We start from the raw sequence: 7,037 nt of genomic DNA on the forward strand, positions 1-7,037 counted from the left end.
AGAAAGAAAGAGAAAGAAGAAAAGAAAGAAAGAAAGAAAGAAGGAAAGAAAGAAAGAAAAGAAAGAACACTTAGCACCGTGTCTGCCCAGTAGTAGATACTTAATAAATACTAGCTCTTACAATGGCTATAGTATGGTAGCTCTTACACACTAAATTGCTAGTTACTGCAGTTGCTCATCCTGGTGTCCCAGCATATGATGATGCTGATACAGCATTGCTGTATACTCTACTTTGCCTGCTGACCTCCCCTTAGCTGAATTCTCCTTTCTGTGATGCATGCAAACTGAGAGGGAAGATATGCCAGTCAGTCTCTAGTGCAGAGCACTCTTGTTGGACTGATCACTTATAAGTCTCTGCCATCTTATAGATGCAGGTTCCAGATAGAGCACCCATCCTTAGTCCCATCGACTATGACCAGGATAGCAGGGTCACATGGTACAAAGCATAAGAAACTCCTCGAGGGAGGCCACAGGGGCATGGCAATCCCTTTGATGCTTCCCAGCAAGGAGCAATGTAATGAGCAGATACCTTGCTCTGGTAACCCAGGACGAAGTCTGGCTGCCCTCTAAGATGGTTTTTGAAACTTTTGGGAATTAAAAAAATAGGTCCTTTTAATGATTTTGTTGTCTATTGGGGATCAGGAAGATGCATAAGTACACTTCCTTAAATACAACACAATCTTGAAATCATAACACTACCTTTTAAATGCACAGAAAAAAAAACTACACGTTGATATTGACATTATACTCTTGACATTGAAATAGCATTACTCCAGCAGACATCCTGCAAGGCTTCCAAGGGCGTGGTTTCTAGACAACTGGCAAAAAAAAAAAAAAAAGCCTGAAATACTCTTAGTGTAGATTCCTGGGCCATGCTCCTAGATCTACTGAATCAGAGTCTCTGTGAATGGGAGGCCTTAGGAGTCTGTATTTTAACAGGCTCCCCAGGCAATTCTGACCATCACTATTTTTAATTGTTTGTGGGCAGCAGAAGGCAGAAAAGGGTGAACAATTATGAAGGAGAATTCAGAATAGGGAAATTTGTTTTTTCTAGGTGCTAATAAACTCAACCCGAGACAGGTGTGTTCTTCCTGAAGTTGCAGTTGAGCATTGCCTGGGAGTTGGAGTGTGTAGGTCTTCTGTAGTCTTGGGGCTCTGTGTGCCCTACTGCTGTGTTGCCCTTTGGAAAAACCCTTCTGCAACTGGAATGAGGATTTGGATCTGAGGAAGAGGAACAGGGTCATACTGAGGACTCTGAAGAAAAACAGTTTATGACTCAATGGAGAAGATTATAGTATGCTCTAAGCCAACAGACATGAAACTATGTTATACCTACCCTTGTGTTTTAGGAAGATGTTCCAGTGGGCACAAGACAGGAGAGTTTTATGGAAACCAATTTCTAGATCTTCAACTCACGTAGGTATTTGTTCCTACAATTGGTTTGCCAGAGATTGGGTCGGCATTTTTCCCCTTTGCCTTTCCTTCTTCTTCACAACCCATCTTCTCCCACTTTGGAAAAGAAAGACCTTTTATCGTCCCTTGGAATTGATCAGGCCACCAGTGACCTGAGAGCTGAAAGACTGGCAGTGTTATGGAAGGAAAAGCAACTGGCAGAGTGACTCTCCTGAGAAGAAATTAATGCTTTAACCAAATGCCACTATGCACTACAACAACCTTCCATCCTTATCTTGTCTCAAAGACTCCTGATAACTTGCATTTTCGCGGTTACTCTGGCCAAATCATCCAAGTTATCTGAGTGTCAGATAAAAGCAAAGAACAAGGGATTCTCAAATTTTGAAATGCATTCAGATTAGAATGCATTCATGACCCCACCACCTCCTTGCAGTAGACAGGGGCTTGTCATCCTAAGCAGGAAGAGGGGACTTCCTCTCCCACTTCCATACAGTATCTACAGTACGGGGCTGGAAAAGTCATTAAAAGCATTAAAGGTATTAGGGGTGTTTACTCCACATTCCTATCTATCTACTGGCCAATTAACATGATTTGCAGCTGAGAAAATAATACGCTTCTCCATCAGAGATAAATAGGTTCCCCAAACTGTTAAACAAAGGGGAGGGGGCAATGATGTTTATAAAAGTTATTGCAAACAAATGAACTTCAAAAGGAGCTGTGGTGACAGATTCTGTTTCACAGGGTCCTCTCAATTCTTCTCAGCCTCTCAAGACCCTTCCTCAGACTCAGCTGGGTGTTTTCACCACTGGCCTGCTGCTTCGAGATGTAGTGCAATGTGTGGAATTAATCTAGTCCACAGCCTAGCCCTGCTCTGTCCAATACAGTAACTATTAAACACTGGAAAGGCTAGCCCCGACAGAGGTGCGTGTGCATATAAAACACACATCAGATTGCAAAGACTTAGCACAAAAATGTGAAATATCTCAGTTTTAATTTTTATATTGGTAACATGATAAAATGGAGCTATGTTGGATATGTTGCATTAAATAAAATATATTATTAAAATTTATTTCACCTGTTTCTTTTTACTATTTTGCACTGTGGCTACTAGAAAATTTAAAATGACATGTGCCTCCCAGTGGTGGCTCACATTATATTTCTATTGGACTGTTTATCAGTCTGTACTATGGGTTGAATCTCAGGGACAGGTTGATGGGGATGTGGAAGTCCAGGCCTGATTGGTAAGTGGAGTTGGGGCTGGCAGTGACCCCTCTTGCTGAAAAGAGGTACATTTGTGACAATTGCAGCATGTGGGGCCCAGGCTAACAGATTGTAATCCTGCCTTCCTTCTGGTTCTAATACTTAACCTCAAAGGAACCTTAATATTTAAACCAAATGGCATGTGAGATTTCAGTAAGCTGATGGATTGCTCTCCACTCAGCCATTTGAGAAATCCTACTGAGGTGTCTGCACAGCTGAGTTCCAGTTGCTGCCATATCCCAATGAAAGTCTGGCACAGCACTGATGAGCTGATGAGATTTTTTTCTCACTTGTTTGATATTAAATAGGAAAGTCTTTCGAATTAAAGTTTACAGATAGTGTGAAAATTGGAAGTGTGAGTTTTAGCTGAGCCAACTACAGCAGATCGAAAGACTGCAGTTGCCTGCTGGTGAGAGAACAGTGCTTCTGGCTGCCATTGTTAGCTCCACCACCACTTTGGGGAAGTGGGAGCTGGTTGCCAGCTTACTGCTTTCCAGAGGTGAATCACTCATACACTGAGTCCACCAGGCTTATGCTATTGTGGATACAGTTCTGTTCTAAATATCATTACCTATGACGGCAACAACTTACTGGCCTAAGCCAAGAATGTAGAGCTTTTGGATGATGAGGCTGAGCCCATTTCGAACTTGAAGCCAGATATGATGCAAGGCCTCTGCATGGGTCCCTCAAATAATAATGACAACAACAATAACAATAACAGCATATACATATGGAGCACTTACTCTGTGCTTTAAATATGTTAACTCACTTCATCTTCAGCCCTAAAAACAGAAAGAGTTTTTTAAAATAGTATTCTGTTTTGTTGTTTTGATTTGTTTTTTAAGTTGCCTAAGGTGACATAGTAAGTGGTAGAGCCAGCTGCAAACCCAGGGTTTCTGACCAAAGCCCACACTCAGAACCACACTGCCATTCTTACAGAGGATAAATATTAAAATCTCAGCAGTGATTGTCAGAAACAGCAAAATGACAAATTAGAACTTCATCAGTCATTCAGGGGGACATTGATTCACATGTGTGTGAATCAGTGGCCCAAAGGTAAATGCTCTTTATTCCGATATGGCTTTTTGGACAAAAAGAACCAGATCAAGTCTCTAGTAAGGATACTAGTGACACAGACCTACCTGAGAATGGCTTCCAGAGTTTATCTTAGTAGAATCTTCCTAAAATCGGAGGTCACATGGCATAGACAAGGCAATCTTTATTTCACTATGAAACTCTTTCTTCAAATAAAATCATGTCCTTAGATTAAACGTAGGTATAGAAAGGGGAGCTACTCAGACCTCCATGAGCGCATCTTTTTTTTTTTTTGAGACAGAGTCTCACTTGCTCTGTCACCCAGGCTGGAGTGCAGTGGCGCGATCTCGGCTCACTGCAACTTCCACCTCCTGGGTTCAAGTGATTCTCCTGTCTCAGCCTCCCGAGCAGCTGTGATTACAGGTGCACACTACCATGCCCGACTAATTTTTTGTATTTTTAGTAGAGATGGGGTTTCACCATGTTGGCCAGGCTGGTCTTGAACTCCTGACCTCAGGTGAACCGCCCACCTCGGCCTCCCAAAGTGCTAGGATTACAGGCATGAGCCACCCCTCCTGGCCGAGCTCATCTATTTCAGCTGTGGTACGTACTGTGGTATGGCCTTAGGGAACCACACACAGCCCACTGGCCATGCCAAATAATGCAAAACTACCAGGGAACTGGATGAGGAGATCTAGAGTTGAATTCTACTTCTGCCACTTAACCACTCACGTGGGCCTCACTTAGCATTTGTTCAGTCATTCCTCCCATTAGGTAGCTAGATTCAACCACAATTCCTTAGAAAAATAAAGTTGATCAAATTGAGCTTTCCTAAAAAGAGTCTTCTCTCAGTCCATGTGTGAAAAAGGATGTGTCTTGTCTTACTGGTTTTTGTTTTGTTTTGTTTTGTTTTACCAGACCTCTCTCTCTTGAATTGGAGTAAACAGCCAGTCCCTAAATTGAACTTTCACCTCTGACAAAGTTCCTTGCCTTACCAACTCCCTGTGGAGGGTGAAGTACACCATGGCAAAGGTTCTCCAAATGACTCTTTCCTGAAAAGACACACAGAGCAGTTGAAAAGAGCATGGGGAAATCAGAGATTGAGCAAGGATCGAAGAGGAACTGAGAGCTAAATGCACCGTGGAGCTGCCCCCACAGTCAGTAGACTTTTTAGAAAGGCAAAGGAATTTCTTTTGCACACCCCTCCCCTAGCCTTTATTTCACTAAAATTCTTTTCTTTTCCAAAATTCCCAAGAGGACATATCAGGAAGGGGGCGCTGGGAACTTTTGGGCTCCATGGAGAAAACTTATCTTTTTAAATTAATATAAAGTGCCTATGGATGGATGAACAGAAAGAACAACATTTGAGAAGGCTTTAGAATAAAAGAGAATCCTTCACTTAGCTGAGGAGCTTATAGAAGAACAAGATCAGAGCTACTGCAGGATTATCTTTCTACTTCCATTGTCCTTGTACCGGGCTGTCATATCTGATGCCAAATTGGAACAAGTGGAGTTTACTACATGGTGTCTTTCATGTGGCACCATGATCAAGACTGTCAAATCTACAAAAACAAATATATATATCAAGCCTTAAAGCATGGATCCTGATTTGAGGGGTTGTCTGGGAATTTAGACATAGAAAACTGAAACAATGCAGGGTGATGAGAGGAGCTACGATAACTTTTTAGGGTACATGGGCTGTCATTCAGAAAGTGCACATGCTCAGTTCTCCAGAAGGATTTCAGACTATGATAAGATAGATGGAGAGTTGTGTGGTATGTTAGGTGCTGGCCAAGAGGGATACCTAAAGCTTCTGTCCTCTTAGAGTGCACACACTTGTTCTTCACAGATCCCTTCTTGGCTTCCCATGAACTGGTCACCCTTTTGATGGATCTCATTAACCCTTCTGGGCCTGTCATGTCTTACTTTTCAAAGAATCACTGTTGGCTATAGTACATACAGAGTCTCTTCAATAACTTATCTAACCCTTGAATCTTTAACTTTTAAGTAACTTATTAGGTTTGATGCAAATAGAGGGAGAAACCGTGTTAGCCTGTTGTCAGTACGCTGTGCTGGGGACATTCCCCAACATGTGTTAATTCTGCAGCGCACTTAACTTTTCCAGATGTGGCTGGCTGGGCTGCCAAGTTGGTGACATCGCAGATGAATGGCCACAGCCTCACTGTAGGCAGATGAACATGGGTACCTTTGATGTGATGGGGTGACTCTTTTCATCTATTAGCCAGAAGGAAAAGCTATTTTCTTCTGTAGAGTTCTCAGTTCACTCCCACCTCAAGAAGACCGTATAATCCTCAGCATACTCTAGCACTCAGGACTGGAGTCTGGGGCTCTCATCCCTACCCACTGAGTGTGTAGCTAGTAGCTCCTGCCAAGTCAGAATAAAAATAATCCAAGGAGAGCTTTAAGAGAAGCTTCAGAGAAGGCTGTTGTCTTAAAGGGGGATGCTATTTCATATATGAAAATGGTTGCATTTTACCTGTTTAATCAAATGTCATCCTAAGCACACAAAACAAGGAACCCATGTCGTTTACACAGTACACATATTTTATATTCCCTATATCCATATCGTGCATACACAAATTTCAGAGTATAATGACTCTCCTATTCCAGGGAGGAAATCAGTGATGATCAAAATCTAAGGAAGAGAAAGAGTTCTTTAGCCTTCCATCTTCCTGGCAGATAGAGGTAGTAAAAGAAGTTTCAGGTTTTCTTCTTCAGCAGGATGGGAACCTTCTTCAACAAGAAGGAGAACATATACATTACAGCCTTGGTTTAAAATATGCTCCATTATTTGGTATGTAGGCAAATGATTGAACCTCTAGACACTTTGGTTTCCTCATCTGGAAAACTGGAGTAATACTCACTCTGCAGGAATATGGTGAGAGCAAAGACCACACATATAGAACCACACTATAATACTTGCCACATAATGGGTCCTCCATGTTTGTAGCCATTTGTAACAGTATAATGGAAATCCTTTTTCTGCTTCTAGTTCAGTACAAGATTCATGAGACTGGTCATTAATGAGCCTATAGAAGCTTGGATGTTTAGAACTTACATTTGGGCCGGGCACGGTGGCTCATGCCTGTAATCCCAGCACTTTGGGAGGCCAAGGCGGGCGGATCACCTGAGGTGTGGAGTTCAAGACCAGCCTGACCAACATGGAGAAATCTCGTCTCTACTAAAAATACAAAATTAGCCAGGTGTGGTGGTACACGCCTGTAATCCCAGCTACTCAGGAGGCTGAGGCAGGAGAATCACTTGAATCCAGGAGGCGGAGTTTGTGGTGAGTCAAGACAGCGCCACTG

Source organism: Mandrillus leucophaeus, unplaced genomic scaffold, assembly GCF_000951045.1.
Source record: "Mandrillus leucophaeus isolate KB7577 unplaced genomic scaffold, Mleu.le_1.0 Scaffold597, whole genome shotgun sequence".
NCBI classification, from domain to species: Eukaryota; Metazoa; Chordata; class Mammalia; order Primates; family Cercopithecidae; genus Mandrillus; species Mandrillus leucophaeus.